The following is a 25,500-nucleotide window of genomic DNA, read 5'->3' as shown; positions in this document are numbered from 1 at the left end:
AAAACGCTCATAAACATTGCTACAAGCAGCATACACTGTGTATCAAATGTTTGATTTTTTTGCGATTTCTTTTTATGAATTCATTACCAGATCCAATCTACAGCATAAAAAATATTGGGTGTTGCTGAATTACTAATGTAAAAACGCAATAAAAAATTCTAAACTACTTTGTGACAAGTTCATATATTTTCACACAAAAATATTCCAATCATATTATTAGAAAGGATATTAAATATAACATATATGTACATACGTTTGTACATATATGTTATACACATTTTTAAATATTAAAAATGTATTAATACAAAAAATACAAATATAATTTACAGAACAATAAAACTCTTCTTCCAACCGTATTATTAGCAAGCGGTTTGTTTGATTGATTCACATGATTCACCGAACATTATTTCAACCATATAAATAGCTACCGGCAAAACTAACGTGTATTGTATGTAATTTTTTACATTTTGCGATTTTGTAAGAAACTTGTAAGATGCATTTGATGGAACAGAAACTATTTTATTGGACGTTTGTTTATATTTATTAAGCCGATATAATTTTCTTTGAAAAAAAATTATAGGTTTACTAACGTATTCAGAATGCATAGTTTCAATAAGCCATTTTAATTTACTTGGTCTCATATTATCTGCAGCCAAAACTTTCATACAAAGCAAATACATTGGACTTTCCAAGCCATTTCTAAAGCACTTATGAATCCCATTGATAAATATGTAGGATGAATCGTATTTTCTTGTTTTGATATTTCTACTTCCTTGTTCCCTCTCGCTTATATTCCTTATACTGTCGAATGTATCTTCTTTATTAGTGGATTTTCTCTTGTAACCAGTCCAAAATTACGTACATTTTAGAAATAAATTTTAATTTATATTATTTTCTTTTATTATTCTATTTTTATTTTACTTTTAATTATTTTTACATACATATACATATACCAGAAAGCACTAACAGGTAAACCCCAATGCACTTTCCTGGCCCATTACAAACATTGTAGAACTTTTTATGACATAAGTCGCTGAATTTTGAAACACTGAAAAACTCGAAATAAACGAGACATCTATGGATTTAAACTTGTACACAAATTCGTTCATAAATCATATTCAATATTTATGAACATAAACTATGAACATAAACTTGTTCATAAATCATATTCAAATAGTTGTGACAGGATGGTTTTTAGCCAATTTGATGGAAGAATCGTTTTAACAATGAAATCAGATAAATTGGCAAACTCTGATAGGAAAAGATTGACTTGGAGTCACAAATATCCAAGTCTGAACAGCAGGATTGAGATCTGAATTGAGGTCAGCGCACGAGATCAAACCCGGCGACCGCTCGGTGCTTAACATAAACCGAGCCATGCTGCTGGCTAGTTTCTGTTATAAACTAGCTTTTCGCGCCTCCCAGCTTGTAAATCGCTAATTTAGAGTCCAACAGACTTCTCTATTAAGACAGTATAAATATGATTTGATTTCGTCGTAGCCAGTAGCATCATTTGGCATGATTAAAATTTTCAAATTAATCAAAGCAAAACGATTTCACACACGTGTCGGGTTTGATACCTAGTTAGTTAGTGAGCATCGATTCGACCTTTCGCAACGGAAACAAATAAAGCAAATAAATAAATCAACGTCGATCGACGCCACGAGCATAAATCAGATTTTCGTCCGTGTGAACGCGCCTCAATTTCCCAACGCGTGAGAATCGAAACGATTGCACCATAGAAACGGTGGCATGCGACACGCAACATAATGCAACTTTGACGACACTTGGCGCAAACGTCGTCGACAATTCGCACAATTTTCAAGTGTAACGATACGTCACTAGAATCGCGTATGAACCACGTGTGGGAACCCGAACGGACCCGTTCGCCGCCGGTTAATGGGTTAATGTTGCGCGATGTACCCGTGTTGCGTGATCTTGGCGTAATTCGGAGATTTCAACGAGCGCTCGTAACGAAAACGCGCAACAAAACACATCAAAATACGACAATACGCCCAATCATTCAATGCGAAAATAATTCACAACAATGACATTCGTAAAAATTGAAATCAATTAACAAACAGAGAAACGTAGAAATTTCCGTTTTCAAAGTCCGTTCGTAAATAATCGATTTGTATGCGGGATAAATCCGCGGAAAATATATATCATCGATTGTACAGGCGTATAGGTATATGTATACAACCTTGACGTATGATTAATTTGTTTGATAGCATGTTTTTAGTTATGTGTAGGTACTAACACAGTCTTTTTTATTTCTTTTTATATTTTTCAAACACGAATCACAGATCAATCACGCTCAAGCCACACCCAATCTGTGGCCTGTTTCTTCCTCGTTCTTTTTCACGGTTCAAATGTCGATAAATCTTTGTTTATTACCGAACAATTCACATTGGTTTCATTTGCAATTTATGATTAATCACAAAATGCATCGATAAAATTAATGTATAGTGATAAATAGACTATTGAGCATGATAAGCATTAAATATGCATAAACATATGAATACATATACATATGTATGCCTATACCACATACATATATGTATTTAAAATTCTTTCAATTGCATTTTTTATTTAATCTTGCAGTTGCAAACATAAGAAGAACTTTGAATCAAAATGAATTAATCACTGTGAAATAACTAACCTATAACAATTGGTAAAAAAAAAAACACCTCTACATTACCGTTACATATATGTATGTACATACATATGTAATGTATTTAATCATCACAAATATAACAAAACTTTATATTGAACTATAAAACATGTTATATTGTGCAATCAATATACCGTTTTGTAGAAACGTATGTACATATGTATGTACATACCTACTCATCTACTGTTCAACTTTTTTATGTGAAATAAAACATTATCGTCACTCTTCCACGCCCGCAGATTGATATTTGTTATGTAAATTCAAGTATTAATCAGAGACGGAAACGTCGGAATAAAATTACGATTATGGGCCATTTGCTATGGTCGTTAATCATAGAAACATAATAGACGATTTTTAATTACAATTTATATGTGGATATATTAAAATTATATTTGCATTGTTTGTGCCTAGAAAAGAACCCAACCAACCGCGAAGTGTTCTCATTCCAGGATAAAAAATATAGGTATAAGTATTGTACATATGGACGTATAGCATTTGTTATTATATTTATACACATACATACTACATTTCTTCCGATTTAATGACACGTACGAATTTCGTGAAGTACCAATAACTACATAGATAATAATCACACCATTTTCATAAATTTTTTCAAGCAGATACCATAAAGAGCCTTATAATTTAGAAATACAATAGGGCAGTGTTTCTTATGAAGGTTTCATTATGTAAATAATTTCTTAACTTTTATTGAATTTACATAATTTCACGTACATAAACTACGTCAAATGTTTGATCTATCTAAACATATAGAATGTTCAAATTGTATTCAATACATCTTGCTATATTTGTGAACTAATAAAAGTTGTTCTTTATACTTATATACGATTATATTCACTTATAATTTACCTGATTTAAGGTTTTTGATAATGAAAAATGAATTTTGAACATCTTTAATATGTATCTGTATCTTTACCAACTGAGATACATATGTTGATGTTGACATGTCTTAGAAAGCTTTCTATTTAATCTAATGATTTATTTTATTCATTTTGAAGTGCAAATATTTGTATAGAAAGCTGAAAAATAGGTCAAAAAATTATAAATATAAGACTCGTGTGTTTCGAATATAAGACTCGAGATTTCGTTCCAAATTAAAGAAAAATATAAAATTCGCCTACCAGATTTTTCAGACAAAGCTAACTTTTAACTTATCGTCGAAGAAATTATTTATCGTGGTCGACAATTTCGCTCAGGTATTTCACAGAATGCCGGAATTATACACATTGGCGATAACACATAAACTTAGGCCGGCGTTGAATAACGGTTGTCGACCCACTCTGTAATTGCCGGTCGGCCATCATCGACGACAATACCACTAAATCAAACTGCACCGATGAATAAGTGCATGTGCAGTGCTCTCCTCTTAATAAACACCACGTCGCCGGTAAATCTTGGTCGCGGACATCATCGTCGTCTTGGGATCTGCTACGAGTCGTCGAGACGGACGTCGACCGTATAATTAAAGCACGACACTCGAAGAGGCATGTTTTAATGGCACATAGGGCTTTTACGATCAAATGAGATCGATTCTGCAATATCTCTATCGTACAGCCTTGTATTATACGATGCAGTGGCAATCAAAGGGTAATGCTTTCGCGAACTAAAATATATAACTCCCGATCAATATATGTATGTACCTATGTAATATTATGCATTTAATAACAAGGTGGAATGAGGTCGTGATCATAAATAATTATGATGTTTTTTGTTTTCGTTTAATGTGAGAATGTTTTTTTTTTCAATGGGTGAATGATTAGATCAATGATCTTTATTGTTATTACCCTTAGAAGTATTCAACAGGCCAGCTATGTAGTGCTTTTACGATTCGCAGGTATATTTTTTACAAACAAAAGAAATTTTATTATATAAGAATTACCTTTTGTTTTGTTTTATATGTTATATGTCAACTAACAAATTTGAATTCATTTAATAATATTATTTTTTATTAAAATAATAATATTTTATATTTTATATAACTAATATATGAATGTGATCACAATTTTTACTATCTGCCTTATCAAGTAATGTTCTCCTTGCCTATATACATACATACATACATATATGCAGTGGCGGACTGGCCATACAAGCGAACATGCCCGATGGCATGTGGGCCCCACTATCTGTTAGAAAATTTGGGCCCTCAGTAAAATTAAATAACTTTTTAACTATTTCACGTGTGTAAAAATTTATAGGATATTGCACTTTGGGACCTAAAGTTTGGGTATTTAAACAAAACAAATTTCTTACGATATACACAAACAACTAATACCTGCTTTAACAGCCCAAGGATCGGTTAACTTTTTTTATTAGGCTCGAAATGTAAGTTTCAACATTTGCGTGGGCCCTTTTGCTGGGCCCATTTCTAACCTCAATATTATGTACATATATACCAATACCTATGTAACAACTACCTACTGAAATAAACAAATTTCCGTGAATAATATAAACTGAATTGTTTAAAACAATTTTGATAGGACGATTCATCATCAACCAGCGATTTAAATTTACTTCATACTTTCAAAATAACATTTGATTATACTTTGACGATATAGTAAGATTTAAATACACAATTTTAAACAGTTTCCGAATATAAAATCTATTCGTAATCTAGACACATCCATGTATATAGAAATATAGGATAGGGGCCCCCTCCCCAAAATCCCGATTTTCGCATGATCACAAAACTTTATCTATTGTTATTACGTACATATGTATGTATGTATGTACATAGATAAAGTGAAAAGACAGTCGGTAGAAATTAAGTTAATTGATAGTTTTTTAGTGACTCAGTTTGATGGTCGATTTTTGTTGCCAATGTGAAGATTTTTAGAAAAAAAAAAAAAAAAATATATATATATATATATATATGTGTGTGTATATATATAAAAATATGTAGACAAAAGAACCTTAAACTTGAAAAAAAGTATGTATCAACTTAGCAGATGAAACATGTAATCAATTTCAAATGAAAACGTTTGTACAACGTTAAACAACAAATATTAAATAGTAAAATTAGATCATGATTTTAATATATACATATGTTACAATGATTTCATACTAGCAGTGAAAATATACTTTTACTGGCATTTTATACCCCAAATGCAATAATATACTTTCACTGGAAATTCATACCCCAAATACAATAATGTTGTGTCTTTCTTCTTTACCTCCAACAAAAGTTTTTCGATATCTTTTTCGGTGTATAAATGTTTAATTACATCAGAAGGCAGATTTAACGATATTAGACTAACTTTTGTAGTCGTTCCAAATCAGCTTCTTGTGGAGACTGCTTGATTCCTGAATGGAATACCCTATTTTTCATAAATTGGACAGATCTCAGTCCTTTCTTCCAACCGGTGCTGTTATGATTTTAGTTGTGAAAGTGTCATTTTACTGGGGAATACATATTCACTGTAACATCTATACTAAATGATGAAATTCAATTTAATATGATATGTATGTATTTAAATCAATTATATTATCAATTATTTTAAAATTACATTAATTATAAGAAAACTGTCTTTTTATTGATGTGCCCAAATTTTAATTAATTACACTAACAAGATCATAGTAGATGCTATTGAAAATTCAAAGTGGACATTTTCATTAATAAACCGTCAAAAATTTCAAGCATGCAAATTTTCCCATAATTTTCAATGGTATTAATTTTAATAATGGCACCGTTAATAAAGCCCACACGACTCATTACAAAGGTTTGCCGAGCTCGATTGTGGCAAGTGCTTAGATTAATCGCAGGGACCCGAGATCGAGGAATGGTAGGGGGGGGGGGTGTAACTTTATTTATGTGTCTTTTGCCATTATTCACTTGTCGACTTGCAATACCGACTCTCCACCTCTTTCGATCTTGCTTGTTGGCCTTTGGCGATCCGGCTTTGCACCTTTCTATCGAGTCCTAAACGCGGCAAAGGTCGTCCACGATGACGAGAAAGCATCATGACTCAGTTGGAGATCCGTGAATGGATTAAAAATCCAACACCAGTGACCCCTCTATTGCTTGTTCAGTATTTCATAAAATGACATCAGTACGTACTTGTATGTAATATACATGCATGTATTTTGAACTCTTGTACTTTCCATATTGAGGATAATTCAGTGTTATTAACGATAACTTCTCAGTAACAAAACCAATCGCCCAATAAATATAATGATAACGAGCGATTATACACTAAAAATGTTCTCAAAAAAACCGATTGAAATTTTCTCAATTTGGGAGATGCGAACATTTATAAAAATATATTGATGTAACAAAGTGTGTATTGATAAAATATTTTGGTTATAATTTATGGAATAATAGAATTGTGCTATTCGACACGTCACTAACTACACTTATAAATGGATGTGTATATTTGCACACGTCTAGAAACATCTTCTGGATTTTCTCACAGACGATCAGTGACCTCCGTGACCTTCTAGCGAGGATCTGTCGACCAACTCGCATTTGTCAAGCTTTATTCAATGCATCAATCAAAATAATCTCGACATGACGTCTCATTCTATCCATATGTATGCTTTTTTTCATGAAAAGTCGCGTGGATTTATTATAATGACGTCAGGTTTGTTTAGCGTCTTTGTCGGATCGGCAATAAAAATTTGTTACCGTTTGACGCGTGGGTTTTAAAACACTCGGCGAGCGTGACTGATGACGACAAATTCACCAATCGAAAAAAGGTTGTTTATCAATGCACCGAGCACCTTATTAAGTGAAGGCATTCGCAACATTCGCGTTCAATTAAATCAACAACATAAAAAAATGAAAGAAAAATGAACTCAGGGTTTGAGACACGTAATGCATACGACGCGCGTTGAAGTCTCCGATGCAATGATGCAACTCCAAATAATAAATATGTACGATAAAAACGCAAAATCCTTGCACTTCGCCAGTGGTGCATTCGAACTGCAATCGGCGTGTTCGTATGCGTTTATTTGTTTATTTATTTTATTCGTTTTGTTTTTAGCCTTTTTGGATGTTTCGGGTTCGCGTCGTGACTGCATCACCTTGGAGAGTCGACATCTGCAACCGCCGAATGTATCGCGCGTTTAATTACAAGAATGGCCGCGAACACGCCGTAAATTATACAGCCGCCATTGTTGCTGCACCGGACGCCATCTTGTTCGTCAATTAAAAGTGCGCGAAAATGTCAAAAGCTCTTCCCGACAGACTGGAAAATTAAAACACGAATTCAAAGTTGTATTACCATCGTATCGTGATTATAAATTTTAGTCAACGGATTGAATACGAACATCATGACATATTAAATAAACAATCTCGTATTGTGCATCGAATAAAATATTTTGGCATTATTTACTTGGCACAATTACATTATTTGGCACAAAAATACATACATACATATATAAAAAAAAAGTTTTTTAAAAACATACCAAAAGAGGCAAACTTTTTCCTGAATTGTAATCGTAAGTGAAACGTAAAGGAGGTATGTAAAAAAATATTATTACAATCCTTTGTACCTACATATGTACAAATACATATACAGGGCCTCCGAGAGGAATCCCGAGCCCTGGGAAAACTGATTTCGGGCCCTATGCCAAATCAAAAAAAAACTTTAGTTACACATAGGTATTTTAATATGCGAAAAATCTATCAGAAGTATTAGAAATATACCTATATCTATGTTGGTTGCTATAATTTTTAATAATTGAAAATGAAAGTATAATATAACAGGTATAATTTCCGACACGGGACCCCTCGAATAGTCAGGGCCCTGGAATTTTACCCCCAGCTTCCGCTGTAGATGAAGTAAAATTATGCTTGCATGTAATATGTATGTACATAGGTACATGCGAGATAATGTACTACTAAAATAATTTATGTATTATTCATCTCAATAATTTATTATTAGTTTGCATTGCATTTTTCAAATAATAAAATAAAATCTAATATTGTATGGATTTCATTTAAAAATACAAGGTAAATATATGATTTTTTTTTAATATCATATATCATATTTAGACCAGACTAATTCACAAGCATACACTGAACAAAATAAAGTAAAAACCATAAATCTCATTCTTATCTCGCGACAACTTTATTATTAAATGAAATACGCAATGCTTAATACAATAATGTATATTTTTAATATATAAATAAAGACGTGCGCTATGAATGCGTTATTAGTGTCAGTTTAACTATTGTGCGAGAGCCAAATGTTCAACGGATTTATTTTTTCGAAACTATTAATCAAATAAAGTACATTTCTTAAAACTCAAATTAGCGATATTTCAGCAATAATTTTAACAAAAACTCCGTCCGCTATCCGTTATTATTATAAACCCAAACGACTGTATTATGTCGTAGTTATTTTTTTTCTACTGAAGCGTCAATTTTTAAGAGCGAGTCAATTTTTATTTTTATTGCAGTGTGCAAAATTTAAATTTGGATCGGATCCCAAATTTATTGCGATAATCCGTGTGAACGTTACTCAATCGTAAGTAGAGCTTTTTGAAACTCTTCATCACTACTTTCACAACTCTGCGAGTGCGTCGTATTTGGGTCAGGGATGGAAGCTCTTTTCGTTTTGTTTTATGAAAAATTGGATTTTAACCTTTGTCGCGTTGGACCTTTGAACTTAAATTGGACGTATCGTGTCAATCCGGATTTCTTGTTCGTAAGGCCACTTTTTGATTTATCCTCGTCGATACGACACGCTCAAGGCTTCAAGTTCCATTTCAAAATTATCAATTCCTCGACAACTGCGACGTGATAATTGTGAGGAAAAAATTATTACAGTGAACTTGTGATCGCAACTGCATCACATAATTCACACGAGACACAATTTTCGTTTGTGATGAAGAAGATGACTCTCTGACGAGCGGTCGTAATTTTCACGCGAAAAACACACGCCTAAATCAGTCGTCGCCTGACTGATTTTCAAGACAGATTATTAATACGTTTGTCGTCGTTGCTTTTGGCCGCTTACCGCAAATATAAATCAGTGGTCATCGCACCTACGTGTGCCAATAATGTAGAAAATGGCGCCTCAAATCGCCCGAGCGCCCTCAAAATCGAAACTGCTGAGAAACAAGTGTGGAAACCTTTCATCGGTTCTTCGTATTATGTGAAAATTAAAATTTCCACTTACAACTTCTACATACATCAAATTTCAAAACTTCGCGCACCATGTTTTTATTCACGAATAATCTCAACTTTTCTAGCAATGGTGGCAATCCACAAAATTACCAGAATAATGTTTTCAATTTATTATTATTATTTTATATTAATACATACGTACATATGTATGTATATATGTGTATGTGAATACTTGTGGAAGATGCTAAAACCGAATTAATCTCGTAATACCCAAGGTATCGTTAAAACCATGGTCGTATTAACCAAGTTTGATCATACGATTTTTATTAATTTTGACATCATACAAATAATCGAAAATGATCACCATAATTCGTTATTCCTATTTATCCAAAATTAGTAAAATTCCAGATATTTATTACATATTGAATATTAATTATGTATTTGAATCTAGATATCTAAAAGCAGAAACTTCTACAAATAAAAAAATGATACACAAATAAAACGACTTTAAAACTAGTTGAAATTAATACCAAACTGTTCTATTGTTCAATTCCAGTACATTTTACTTGCAACATTTGATGATTAATCAAAACCATTGTATCTGTCACATAACGAATAATCAACCTATTAATTAACGCGTAAGATATCTATAATTAAGACGACATTAAATCCTGATTTAATATTCGCAGACGAAAGACTAAACACGGGCGATTATGTTAATTTATACAAGTGCACTGCAGACTCGATCATGTTAATGCACTCAATTGTCGCATACCTAATCACATTTCGAATCTTTCGAATTTAAAAAATAACTATACATATGTACATTGCATTAATCAGTCGCATTTTCTTTCGCAGAAAAAAAATAGCAATGAAATGCATACGATGTTGTTCGTGAAATGATGCATTTTTCGATGTCCCCGTAACCTTGCACGACCATATTGCATATATGCAAATTTGCCGTTGAATTAATGTATTCGGAAACCAGACCTATTAATTATACGGCATTTTTTTACTGTAGCTGTGCGTTTTCTACCTTGTCGATTATGTAGGTATGTATTGTACATATGTGTATGAGCACAATTGGGTCACGAAAATGTTGTTACTGTCAGTTCATACGAGCGGGTCAGTGCATTTTCCTTTTGTGCGTTCACTTTGACAACGTATAAATAAATTAAAGAGGACAATAGCGGTGAGGTCCGAATCGAAAGATCGTAGGAATCCTCCGGCAATAGTCTCCCTCCCAGGGGACTTGTTTTAACAAAACAAATCCAGTATTTACTTGGATAAGCCGAGAGCGCGAGGCAAACTCGGTCCGAAGGACTCCCTCCGGTTGACAGAAGTTGACAGTCGGTGATTTATGCCCCCTTTATCCCTAAAATATATATCCCGGTGATATTCGAGATTGCCATTCTTATACATTCACATCGATTTATCGACCGCTGCGGCCGTACCTCGTCCCCCGAGATCAATATCTGATGTCCGAGTCTGAGGGAGGAAAACTGAAGAATATCAAGTAAGGCCCCCCGAGCTAAATACCATTCGAATCTGTATCTATTTACATGGACGTCGTAAATCCGGATAATTCGAAGCCTCGTCCCAAATATGCAAAACTTTCAATCGTCCATTCCTCTGTGTAAACTCAAACTCAAACATCAAGTTGTCACTCTTTGTGCAATTAATTCAAGACTATTGTATTATAGGCATTAATTTCATATCTACTTTAGATCGAAATACAAAGTCCAAAGCTTGTGGACAATCTTCAATGAATATTATAATTAAACTACCAATTTCAAGAACTGATAGCAACTTGGTTAAAAATGTTTCTAATTGATTTTGAGAAAACAAAGGGACTGAAATTAATAAATAAGTTGTAACAATTAGGTATAAATCTATTTGTCAGTTTCATTTATGATTCTGAAAAATGAGAACACTTCTAAAAACGAATGAACCGAGTAATTATGTAAATATATGTGGTTTATCACAATGTTTTCTTTGACTGCAAAATATTTAATAAAATGTAAAAAACATATATCGTGATGGTTGAACAATTAAGTAAGTTAATAAGCATGCAGAATTCTAAATATTATATAGATTAGTTTTGAGGAACCTTTGAATTTCATATTAATAATATTATTTTAAGTCCAATTTTAAAAGAACTCAAAAATATAATAATATTAGAATTAAAAATATATCACTCTTTCGAATTGATTGACGCCTAACTCAATATATCATGTAATTATTTATAACAGAAATTCCGATAATTACAAAAAAATTTGTGCCCGTTAAGTTTTAAGTCTGAATGATATATTATACCTGCTGTATATGTATATGAAATTAATATTATGAAAATAGGGATTTTCCGTCAGAATTCAAAGATAATTCTGTATTCAAAGATGACTTCACATCCGCTCTTATCCGTCTGTCAGTGTGAACCGATATTTATTGAAACACTTGTGGTCCGACCGACCCATAAATCACCAGAAAACATCACCTTCCAAATAAAAAATAAATAAAAATACTTTGTCAATGTAAAAATCGATTTAGAGCTGGCTTCAAAGTCAAATTTTAAATTTAATAAACACCAATAAAAAGAGTTCAAAGGAAATTGCAACATTCCGAAAACGACCGCAAAATTTTCAACTACGAAGCTCTAAAAGTGTGCGCTCGCTCGATCCCATCTTTTCGCAGCGGACGTCAACCATTTTTATATTCGATTTGATGTCGACCGATACAAGGTTACACTATTGGAACGTTTACGGTCATTACATTATATCGCAGATACATCTGTGAGAATTTATTATCAATCTAGCAATATACGACAGGATGTAACCAAATGCGTAATGGGATTTTTTTTATCGAATATCGATAGAACTTGTCCGCTTGATATATGTACAAGATTTGTAATCGATTCGATTTTAATTAATTAATTAATAGATTTTTTTAACTCCACAATATGTGAAGAAATGTAAGACATTCGAACATTGTATTTAAATTACTTCATGTGCAACGTCAGTGAATATATCGAGCGTGAACGTAGTGGATTACATTTGTAAAGCAACTTCCATTCGTCAAGGCTACCAATTACGCCGTATGTAAGTGAGATGTACTATTGTACAATTTAATACAGATTTTTCAGTCTTAAATTGTAAAATTCTTCATGAAATGTATGTATGTACATATGCTGTGTGATTTGAATTTGGCCTTACAGTTGAGAGCTTTGTAGCAAAATTTTAGACCCGAATATAAATATCAATTGTGATTGATTTATAGGCATTATACTGTGGATACATTTGCCTATATAAATGCATACTAATTTTTTTCTAGTCTGCCAGTTTTGTTATAATAGTTAATGCCAATTAAGCGATTTTAAAATAGTATAATGTATGCGCGCCTCTAATGCCGAATCAGTATTTGGCATCGCGTTTAATTTATGACTTCAATTGTATTAAAAACGAATATGTAAATTTACGATTTCGAAGGTCAAAATGTAAGCTCACCCTTTGGGAGAGCGAGTCGTGTTGTTCATCAACCGGCGGACATTATTATATTTTTGTCTTAAAGTTCATTCTCCGTATGATTTAATGTTATTGCCGTGAGTGGCATTTTAATGGGAAAAAAATGCATCATTCTGCCCCCACCAACTCCGCCCCTGTGCCGGCCATAGATTTCGAACAGCGATTAAGAGCCGATGATTTTTTAACAATTCCATTGTTCGGTTCCGGACGTTCGAGTATCCCACATCGAGAATTGACCCGCGAACGCTAAACGATTTTTGAAATTTTTACGAGATTTCTCGATATTTGACAAGTTTTTGACATGAGGGATATTGAAGGTTGACAGCAACATAAAATTAATAGGCAGATTCTACATAGTATTTGCTAAGTTAAATGAATAATTTACACATCGTCTAGCATGTCAAATGTCAACAGTATGTATAGCATGAAAAGTTCATGTAAATGATTCAAAATAAATTGCATCATATTCATAAAAAAATTATTAATATCAAAATCTATATATGTATGTACATTTTTAATAAAACGCTTTCATTAAAATATTGCAAACTTGACTCATCAATCGCACGGTAAATATGTAGTATTTATTGCACAATTTCGAAATATTGACTAAATGTTTCAGAAGAGTATTTAAAATTTTCCTTCGTCATACTCACTATGCTATGTGTGTAAATAATATTTTCATATATTTCAAAGAAGTCTGGAAAGATTTAACTGATTGAATTATTAATACGCAAATATTGAAAAATAATCATAAAAAAGCACTGATTGGAAAAATGTTATAATACATTTCTGTTATTTAATCAGTAACCAATTAATTTCAATAACACATCCGTCTTGTTTCAATTTAGCGATTATATACATATATATATAATATTAATTGTTTATAATTAGGTCAAATAATAGACATGTAATAGACATGAAGTCAATGTCCGGTAGTAAAGAAAAATAAATAAAGAGACGAAATTAGGATGGAGTGCATTTGGACGAATTAATGTTGTTTTTAAATCAAAAATGCCACTTTGCCTGAAGAAAAAGATCTCCGATCGATGTGGTTTGCCAGTGATGATTAAAGAACGGCGGACAGGATGCTTTGCCCAAAAATAGGTTCACTATTGTAAATTTCTATTATCAACTTTTTTTGTTTGCTCTCTAGCTTTGTAGGACCATAGTAATTGACAATAGTTAACCCTTTTTCTTTAAAAATGGAAACTTCACCGCCGAAAACTAGTGATGATGTATGAATGTGAAACTAGGACATTGAACGCAAAGATGCTTCACAAAGTCCAATACACTCAAAGAAATATGGAACGCTGTATGCTTGAAATAACAAGAAAAGACAGGAAGCGGAATACGTGGGTGAGAAGTATGACAAGGGTTGTGGGTATAGTGGATAGAGTGAAGAGATTGAAATGTCAATGGACAGGCCACATGGCTAGAGGAATGGACGAAACTTGGAAAAAGAAGTGCTAAAATGGTACTTGAGAGAATGCAAAAGCGAAAAAGAAGACCACAGGGAAGATGGGTAGACGAAATCAGGAAAATGTGCGGAGTTGCGCAAAACAGAGACGAGTGGAGGCGTGTTGGAGAGACCTCCATCCAGCAGTGGATGGTGAATGGCTGTAGACGATGATGATAATATAATCTATTGATCGAGTATACAAATGTATGTCCATTTTACATAATATATGTACACATGATTACGAAATCCAAATTGATGAATATTATATAATAATATTATATCAGACGTAAAAACCGATCCGTATCTAATTAAATTGGCACCACGTTAAATCTAGCCAACCCACCAAAATCATATCATCCAATTCTTATTCCCATTCTTTCCACTCCAGAAGGAAAATTGAACCACATTTCCTGAAACACTACATACCAAATAGTACAAATGTTAAGTCAGTAATACTCAGAGTTGAGTGTGTATTAAAAAAAATCCAAACATTTAAAGTCAGGAAGTAGTGAGAAAATGGAGACCAGGTATGAGATGTCACATGCCATGCAGCCATCTCTAATTATCACAATGGTTGAAAATCTTCATTAAAAATTTCAAAGGAATCAAACCAGTCACAATATTTGTCGGCTTAAATTCGACTCAAAATCCCAAGAAAAAATGAAATCAAAATATTTTTTTCAGTTTTATTTATGATCATTGATGCCGAGTCATATTAAAATACTATGTGGAAAAAATGAAGCCATTGAATAATAGGCATGTGAAAAAAAACAAATCTAAATTTAGAACGCAGGGTAGATATCGACTGCTCCAATTTCTTTCGTCTTTTTTCCCCCAGAATCGACCCCTATTTAAGCGGATAACATCGATTGCCTTATCTCGGCCTCCCTCTCCTCCCCGTCCCCAGTTCACTACCGGTTTCTCGCGCGGTATTATGGTACATATAGGCAGTAGTTGCGTGCGTGGTAAGTCCACGTGTGCGTCGGTCGTCGTCAGTGGCGGCGCGGGCGCGCATACATTAACGGCGAGAGATGTTTGTCAGCGCTCCCCCGCGCCGCTCTGACATCTTTATGGCTTCCTCGTCCCCTCGCCTGTCTCCATCAAAGTGTCAAACCGCCGACATACACACACACATATACGAAAAAAAGAACAACACAAAAAAATAACAAAACAACCGAAAAAAAACGATATATATATAATAACAAAAAAAGAAGAGGCAACCGCTGTCACTGGGCACGCTAGTATTTATTTATGCGGTTGTTCGTTACGCTTCTACTCTAATTCGAATTATGACCAATGAGAATACAGTTTTGAAATCAAAATACATAACTACATACTAGTGAGCCACTACCAAAAATGTCAAAGATTTTCGATGAATACGAATTCATTGAAATGGAAGTTCAAAAACTCAAATTCAAATTCAAAACCTCGCTGTATATATGTATATATATATTGATAGTCTTCATGTCTTTACGATTGTCATACTTAAAAACTTATAAATTTTGTTGAATAAAAATATGCTACAGGTATTGAATATGTTAAAATTTCAACCTTGTTCAAAGTGTTCAAATAAATACATTTACCTATTGCGGAAAATTTAAAAATAATATAGGCATCTTTTGAATTTATTTATTTAATTCGAAATATAAATTTTAATAAACACAATGATTTTATAACTTCTTTCAAATTTAAATAAATATGTACCTACCTATATGATTTTTTATTAAACTTATGTATGCGTGTACTAGTAAGACTTTTTGATGAAACTTCTCGGGTGAAATGTTTCCTATTATAATTTTAATAATTTTCATTTTATTTCACCTGCATATATTTATGTATTACATATATGCATAAAGAGAATAAAATAAAATTTTCCTTAACATAAAATTTAAATTAAAAACAAGGTATAATTCCTAATACTAATGAATTAAGAAATAGTATGACGAACAGTTTTATCAAATATGTATACATATACATATATATGAACTCTTATTTTTCAAATAATTTAGAAATACTCGTAGTACAAATTCGATAGTGAATTTAGGTATTTAGTGACATCTATAGATATAAAATTTAAAATATTACTTTTATATGAAGTATGACTATTTGAAAACTGCATACACTGGTATCAGATTGTATCGTAATATTTAAAAATATTCATATTACAATCAATCAGGGACAAGTTTCCTTGGTTGTAGTTTGATTAAAAGATTCTTAGAAAAATTAAAATCCTGGTTTATATTTGCATAAATATTTATTTAACAAATTTGATTTGATTTGATTTAAATATTCAAAATTCAACGGTTATTAACAGCATCGTATTGATTTCATTAACAAATTAACACAAGTAAGTGGCGGCTATTAATTATATTATTGATTAGCTTTTACCGAATTTATGATAGCGATAAAATTTAATAGGTACGAAAAATAAAATTTAACGACGCCAAAGAATAAAATTACAATATTTGCCTTTTATTGTACAAATAAGGTATTTTTCATCACGAAAAGATATGTAGATCCATAGGTTTTGAAAATCCAGCAGAACTGCCTTTCATAATAATAACGTATTTTATAGCGTCTAATGGCGCAGTGACGTGCCGGTATTTAAATGAAAAATATTAAAATGATTCAGTGGGCATTATGTAAAAATTAAAATTCCATTAAAATATGTAGACATACATAGACGTAGGTGCACATACATAGATATGTATTATATAAAAGACGAAATATAATTTAAGTGCGACCTCATCGAATTGAAACTCGAATGTTCGACCCATCGACCGATTTCCGTTGCGTTCCCCCCGTGGAATTAATAAGCGATTGCTGCCATAATATTAGACTTGAATTATGTACGCCTATATAAAAATACGACGGCCATTACTCATAAACGTTTGAGAAACGTTTGGACGTCTAACGACACAGGTGTACGTACCTACAAACGTACAGGTATAATGCCTGGCGATTGAGCGGTTAAAAAACAGCTTGAAGCGTTCTCTTCGGCCATGTTGGTTCGTTCGTTGTTAACTGACCGGCTCTACAAAAAGGCAATCGAGGCGATTAATTGTCGACATTGACGTTGACGTCGAAGAAAATGGCGTACTCTCGTATAATATTTTAATAGTTTTGAAGTTGTGTTGTAAAGTTACCAGTTTGGCTTCCAAAAGAAAATCGATTATGTTGACGAATACTTTCAATTGAAAATTAATCGTAAAAAAATTATATTTACAAATGTTCTTTCGAATTGACATTCCACAGTAAAAAGGTTGACAAAGACTGTATAATCTAATTTAAAATTTCATGCAAGTATTGTGTCATATATGTATATGACAAACCTACTACCTAATTTAAGATACAATTTAGTCACATTTTGTTCATTATTGTTTTTTAATTAATTTGTTGATAGCAACGTATCGTTTTATTCAATTCAACATATTCAGATACATACTACTAATCAATATGGTTGTAGCAAAAAAAAAATACAATTACAGCATTATTAATTATTTAAATAAAATCGATTAAAATGAAAATTAATATTTTCGAAAAGTCAAAAGTATTTATGTATACATATGTACATATATATTTTTTGTTGATGTAAATCGATCTAACCATCAGCTAAAAACTAAAAAAACGATATTATTAATCACACAGCTCAATTTAAAACAGTAAAAATATATATTATTTCAATTAAACATGCCTATTTAATAGCAAAGTGAAAATTTTCAAGTACTTGCATTAGTATGTGTATGAAAATGGAACGCAATGAATTAATTATTTATTTGAATTTTTATCTAATAAAAACGTCAAAAATTAAATCTTTTTTATTACCATCATACGAGGTCGTAACCAGCATAAATATTCGTATTAAGATGAAAAAGTTAATTTATTTTATTTTAATGTGTGATTACACCTCGAACCGTACAGCGGCATCTCGTAATCAAACTGCGTAATTCAAAACTTATTCTACACAAACTGAATATTATATTTAAAATACATACCAACACTTGAGCAACAGAATTGATTATATCATAGATTTTATTTCGAAACGCGAGTATTTTTTTATTAATAATTTAGGAAATATTTTACGTCGAAAAAATTCAAATTTTGATTGCAAACAATACACGCTTGATTAGTATCAATGATGACAGTGATCAAACGGTAGACGATTTTGTATGGATAATTGAAAAAATATGCATATAGAATTAATCAATATCGTAAGTACTTCTTTTACACGTGTAAAATTGTTCCAAGTTTCGAGCTTTCGCCTACATTACGTACAAGGTGGTCTTGAAAGTCTAAAGCGGTAATTATCAAGTCGTAAAAACTATTCTAGTGAGCCTTTTAGTTAGTAGTTTCAGTGGAGATCCCTTTTTTTACTGCTTCCAGATAGATATTTAGAGCCCACTAGAAATTCTTTCGAAGTTCTTTTAAAGCAAATTTAACGCCCCCATATATTGCGTTCGAACTTTATAAGCATCGCGGGGTCGATTTACGTAAAGAAGCCGGCTATTTGTAGATCCAATAAAATATTTTACTAAAATTTCCATTACGAAAATCACTCAATTAAAACAAGTAAATATGAGTACATATATATATATATATATATATATATATATATATATATATATATATATATATATATATATATATATATATATATATATATATATATATATAGATACATATATTCATACGACATTGAAAAATCATGCATAATTAATATTTACGAAAAACTCTCATATTGACGAAAAATAATCATGGGTAATAAAATATTACAACACACAGCCTACAAATTATATTAAACTAGACATATTTTAATGTGTTTTATCTATATTAATTAATAAATATTCATAAATTTAAAAAAATTTGCATTAAATTATAAACATTACTTTTATGAATAAATTTCAACAGCTTATATAAAAAGTTAGCAATGGAGAGAATCGGCAATCCCAAACAATTTAATTTAACATTTTTATTGTGAGACCCATTTTCACAAACACTCACACAATTATAAATACGAAATTAATTTATTTCAAACGCGACATTAATTTTAACTTTTTTTTTTTGAAAACGAACACGAGACGAAAGGTGTTCGGGACCAGGACCAATCAAAACTTTACCTATCGGCACATCTACTAGACACAAGAGGAAACAAGATACTTTATTGCGGTTAATTGGAACATTAGTGCGCCATAAACGGTTAATGATTATTAGGGTTTCACTTTATGTCCAATAAATACGAACAATCTGAAAACCGGTCAACTCGCTGTAAAATTTAACGATTGATCATATTTTTTACTCACACACTCACAATCAACTGTTAAAAGACATAGAACAACACTAAAAACGCACTCAAACGAACCGACCAATTTTAACCACTTTTTTATATGAGAAAATATCGCGTTCTTAGAGCACAACGACGACTATTAATTTTTAAAAAGTCACATTTTTGTTTAAACTTCAAATCACATATCAATTCCGTTCCAAAACCACTCATTGATAAACACTTATTCAATTTTAAAAATTCTATTAATCGGATATCATAACTATTGCACTCTAAATGTGCAAAATATTTAGTAACTGATACTAAGTTACAGTGTGATAAGTAGAGGTAGGATAGTCACAGTGCTATCTATTGTTCGGCAAACCTTTAACAATGCATTTACAACCTTTGAACAATACACGGCCCCCTCAGGCTCCGGTGACTAGTGATAAGATCAACTATCTTCGAATAACCTCCAAAAAATACACACACACACACACACACACACACACACACACACACACCACACATTTTTTTAAAAGCGTTGAAAACTTGATCAGTGTTCGATTCTGATTAAAAATCACGAGTTTGAACTTTTTCAAGTTCACAAAACTTTTTGCTTACATATAAATAAAAACCGGCTTGCAATTACTCGAGACTCGTTTTCTCAACTTTTCATCTGCTTGAACAGGAGTTTATATACTGTATACAAAAAATATTTTTTGTATAGCAAATAGCGAGATAGATAGCAAAGATTTTTAAGCTATTTAATACAACTTTAAAATATGTGTATTGTATATATATTTTTGAATTTGTATCGAATTTTAAGTTTATACATGCTGGAATAATTCAGATCTTTCCTTCCAAAGAAATTTATATATGTACATATATATACTAAAAATTCGAAAATGTACATACAATATGTGTGCACCATCGATATGCAAACTCGACGACGAAATACACCGAAAAAGTTGAATAAACGAGCCTCGAGAAATTTCAAGTTGGTGGAACGAGGTACATATGGTATATGTATGTGGAAACTTACCTCAAACTTTTCGAAGCTTATAGGCAAACACAGACAGACACGTTCAAGTCGATTGAAAAATGTCATACATCAACAACGAATAGTGTTCACACTAAATATTAAAACAATTCAATTGGACATTCATATTTTATATGCAGGTGTGTAAATAATTTATTTTTAACAATAATTAATTAATTGGTAAGTTCGTATTGCACAATCGTATACATTGATTTTTTTTTTTTTGTTTGTGTTATGTACGTCACAACCACATCGCAGTGACGCTCGCGCGTACTGATCCGTCACTAACTGGATGATGATGATGATCAGTGGTGGTGGTTGGTGGTGGTGTTGTCGGTCGGGAGATGTGATATAGTTTGGACCGAGGTCGTAGTGTTGTAGGTCGCGTGTTACGGCGTGTGAGGTGGTGTCGCGGCGCGTGGTAGCGCGCGTGGCGGGCGTCGCGACGCAGTGCCGGCCGCGTACTGAGGCGCCTCGCGCTCGGTTGTCGTCGGCTCGCGTGCCGACGATGCAGCGCGGCTGGCCGCGTCCGCGCGTCTGTGCCGTGTGCGCGGATGCTGGGCTGGGCCAGACGCAGCCCCGCCTCTGGGAGGAGCCTAGTTCCCCCCTCTCGTAGCGCGCCCACGCTACGCGCCGGCCGCACACATCCGCACGTCGGCCGATATGTCGCTTCTCGCTACACATCTCGCGCGCGGTATGATTCCGTGTGCGATTCTACCTTTGCGTACGTATATACGGTCGCACGTGTGTGTGTGTGTGAGTGTGTGTGTGCGATCCCAGAGCAATTAGCGATGCGTTATTTGTGCTAATCAGGGCTTAGAGTGGAAATTTTCACGAATGGGAACGCTCGATTATTTTCAAGACATGATTTTGATTTTTACTTTATCTATTATTTATTTATTTATTTATTTAAAGTTTGGACCGTTGTAGCATTACAGGAATTCCTAATGCGCCACAATGGTCAAAAATATAACAGAAAAGACAAGAAACAAAATTAAATTAGACATAACAAAAAAAAACATATATATATACACAAACAACTAAAAATAATTATTATTATTATTATATATCGTTTATCGTCTTGAATTCATTCTATGTTTACAAGGTTTTTGTATTTCGTAATATTCATTCTCGATTATGATTTTCAAGTTATGAATTCTATAAGTACTCACCAGATAGAGTTTCAAAATTTGTCATCCGGACTGACCGAAACCAATCACGACAAGCAAATAATACACCACCACCACGTCGATCTACTCTATCGCGACGATGCAGCCTCCAGGAAGAATCAAAAAGTTCAGCATCAAAAAATGATGAAGTCCACCATGTTTCCGTTAGTGCTACCATATCATCACAAATATGTAGTAGAAACGGCTGAATTAAACGCAGCCAGCTTTGTCCTGAGACCTCGTGCATTTTGGTAATATATTACCAATTTTCGGTCTCCCAGTTTGGCGCGGGACTTTCTATGAGACAATAAATGGCAGTTTTGATTGAGCCAACGGAGGTTGAGCCAATGGAGACGAAACGGAAGAGGAAGCAGAAGAAGAAGCCAACACAGTCACAACAGAATCACGACTATCAGGACCATTTGAGCAGGCAGATGTAGGAGAAGAGGCAAACATCTATGTATGTACATACTAGTGCTTCCAATCCCGGAAGGTTACTTCAGCACCGGGATTGCGGTGCTGGGAATTTCCGATCCCGGGATTTCAAATGTATAAGAAAAAAAGGTCGATTGCATGTTTTCATATTTCAAAAACGTTCAATTGCAATTTGCAAACTCTCACGTAAAAAATACTCCCATATTGGCGTACTAATTTTGAGAGTTTGGTTACATTCTTTAAATTTTCGGTTCGCATCCATACATTTCTAAGATTAAATAAAACACATCCAAAAATGTAATAAAATAAAATAAAAAAACATCGCTTTGATTCATTGATATTGTTTTTTAGGAAAAAAACTAAACTAAAAGTAAATTTGAAAAAAAAATTCAGTAGCCAATACTAAGTTTGAGTTCGATAGGACGAACAGTGTTCAAAAAATCCCCAAAATACACTGACACACAATAAACATACAGACACTCAAACAGAAACAAAGACACACACACATTTTTTCTAGATCACGAAAACGTGATCAGTGGTCGATTCTGAGTTCGAATCAGTTAAAATATACTTTAAATATCATTGCGGTTGAGCACAATATCTGCGACAAAATACAGGCCGTTCATACCATTTCGTGGAAACGGCAAGCCGGCGTCGAAACGGGTAGCAAACAAATGGACTATGACTGTCATTGCTCATCCCACCATTGTTCATTATATAATGTTGTTTTATGTTTCTTCCATATTATTTTTGTAAAAATAATATTTTTAAAGAAATTTCTACCAGCACCGTAATCCCGGTATTCAGACTAGTTTCAGCACCGGGATTCACGGTGCCAGAAAACACCGGGATCCCGGGATTGGAAGCCTTAGTACATACGTACTCAACGTAGTAACAATAGCGGTCTCCGTGAGGAGCCAGAATGTTAAATTACAGAAAACGCAAATATCGGAAGGCAAAGATCGAAAATCGAAAGATCTTAAGTCGAAAGATCAAAAAAAAAGGTGCATGGTAAACGGTACATACTCACTTAATTTGCGCGAGCAGGATACAGCAGGAACAAGAGGAACAGGCTTTTCCTCCCATATTAATGTGCACGCGCAGAATACGGGAGGAAAATACGGTACCATCTACCATGCACCCTTTTTTTTTCTTTCGACTTAAGATCTTTCAATTTTCGATCTTTGCCTTCCGATATTTGTGTTTTCTGTAATTTAACATTCTGGCTCGTCACGTAGACCCATTTTCAAGACTTGATTTTGATTTTTACTTTATCTATTTATGTGCATACGTACTCAACGTAGTAACAATAGATGAAGTTTTGTGATCATGCGAAAATTCGTGCTCGAGATTTTGACTGATTCGAACTCAGAATCGATCACTGATCACGATTTCATGATCTACATAGAAAAAATGGGTGACCGCACCGAATATTAAAATGTCGAAAATGTTCGTTTACCATGCATACATATTTATTTATTTTATTTATTTATATATATAAATTTAGCTATTAGTTGATTTACAAAAAAAATACATTTCAATAACTTATCTAAAATACGGGTACAACGCTATCTAAAATTCTATATTTAACTTATACATATGTACTGTCCCTCACAAAGGTGTCTCTTTGCTCCTCGCAAGAATGCATCCATGGTCTTAGAAGACCTGATGCACTCAGGGAGGGCGTTATACATTAGTACACCCCTGTGAAAGACACCCCCAGCTGTCTTTCTTTTTCTTACTCTACCTACAGCTAAATTATTCTTATTTCTAGTGTTATGATTATGAATATCTCTATTTCTTATTCTATAATCTTTAAAATAATCGGGTAATAACTCATGATCTAACTTATAAACAAACGATAATGTGCTTAGATTTAAACTATTATTAATACTCATCAATTATTAATAACCATCCCAATTCATCAAACATACTTCTAATACTTTTTAATCTACCAACATTTAAAATACCTCTCATAGCTTTATTTTGTAATTTTTGTAACGGTTAGTATGTATATACATATATCAGTGGCGTGCGGTAAAACTCTCTCTCCCCCCCGTCGTACATCCTCACTTAATTTGCGCGAGCAGGATACAACAGGAACAAGAGGAACAGGCTTTTCCTCTCGTATCCTGCGTGCGCACATTAAACAAGGCTTGACAAAAAGAGAGATAATTTCACCGCATGCCACTCATATATATTATATATACGTAGTACCGTTTACCATGCACCCTTTTTTTTGATCTTTCGATTTTTAATCTTTGCCTTCCGATGTTTGCTTTTTCGGGCTTTTCACTTTCGGTCCCGAGAGGTCGACCCAGAAAAAATGTGTGAGTGTGCGTATTTTGAAGATTTTTTGAACACCGTTAGTCTTATCGAATTGAAACTTAGTATCGGTTACAGAAATTCTTATCAATACGACGTTAAATTTTTAAGTTGACTGGAAATGGAACCTTTCCTTATAGGTGTCCTCTTTTTTTAGGTTTTTGAATTCAATTATCTCCCAAATCTTTTTGAATTCAATTATCAAATTTTTTTTATATGTAATTTTTTTACATGATTTTGAACAAGTTGCCAATGGGCCGTATTCGTAACACATTTTATAAATTAAATAATATCTAAAAGCTAACAGAAATATAAGAAACTACATTCTCTCCTTCAACTATCAACCTACATATACTTGTCCTTGGTTTATACACTATTATTTTTTAATTTATCTATGTATGTACGTAGTAACAATAGATAAAGTTTTGTGATCATGCGAAAATTTGAACTCGAGATTTTGACTCAAAATCGATTACTGATCGCGTTTTCATGAAGTAGCGTGTGTAATGTGTGTGTGTCTGTTAGCACGTG

At 33.0% G+C, this 25,500-nt stretch overlaps 1 protein-coding gene across 1 annotated transcript in view; it reads right to left on the bottom strand.

Moving 5' to 3' along the window:
* LOC143909463 (protein tiptop-like) overlaps nucleotides 1–21,590 on the bottom strand; it is a 364,663-nt gene extending 343,073 nt beyond the window's left edge. Inside the window, exon 1 of the mRNA XM_077427467.1 lies at nucleotides 21,044–21,590. The gene's annotated coding sequence lies outside the window, so the exon portion shown is untranslated. The remainder of the gene's footprint in view (nucleotides 1–21,043) is intronic.
* Nucleotides 21,591–25,500: the final 3,910 nt, after the last annotated feature.

This window comes from Arctopsyche grandis, chromosome 1 (assembly GCF_051622035.1).
Source record: "Arctopsyche grandis isolate Sample6627 chromosome 1, ASM5162203v2, whole genome shotgun sequence".
Classification (NCBI taxonomy): Eukaryota; Metazoa; Arthropoda; class Insecta; order Trichoptera; family Hydropsychidae; genus Arctopsyche; species Arctopsyche grandis.
This window is presented reverse-complemented; position numbering and strand designations above follow the sequence as displayed.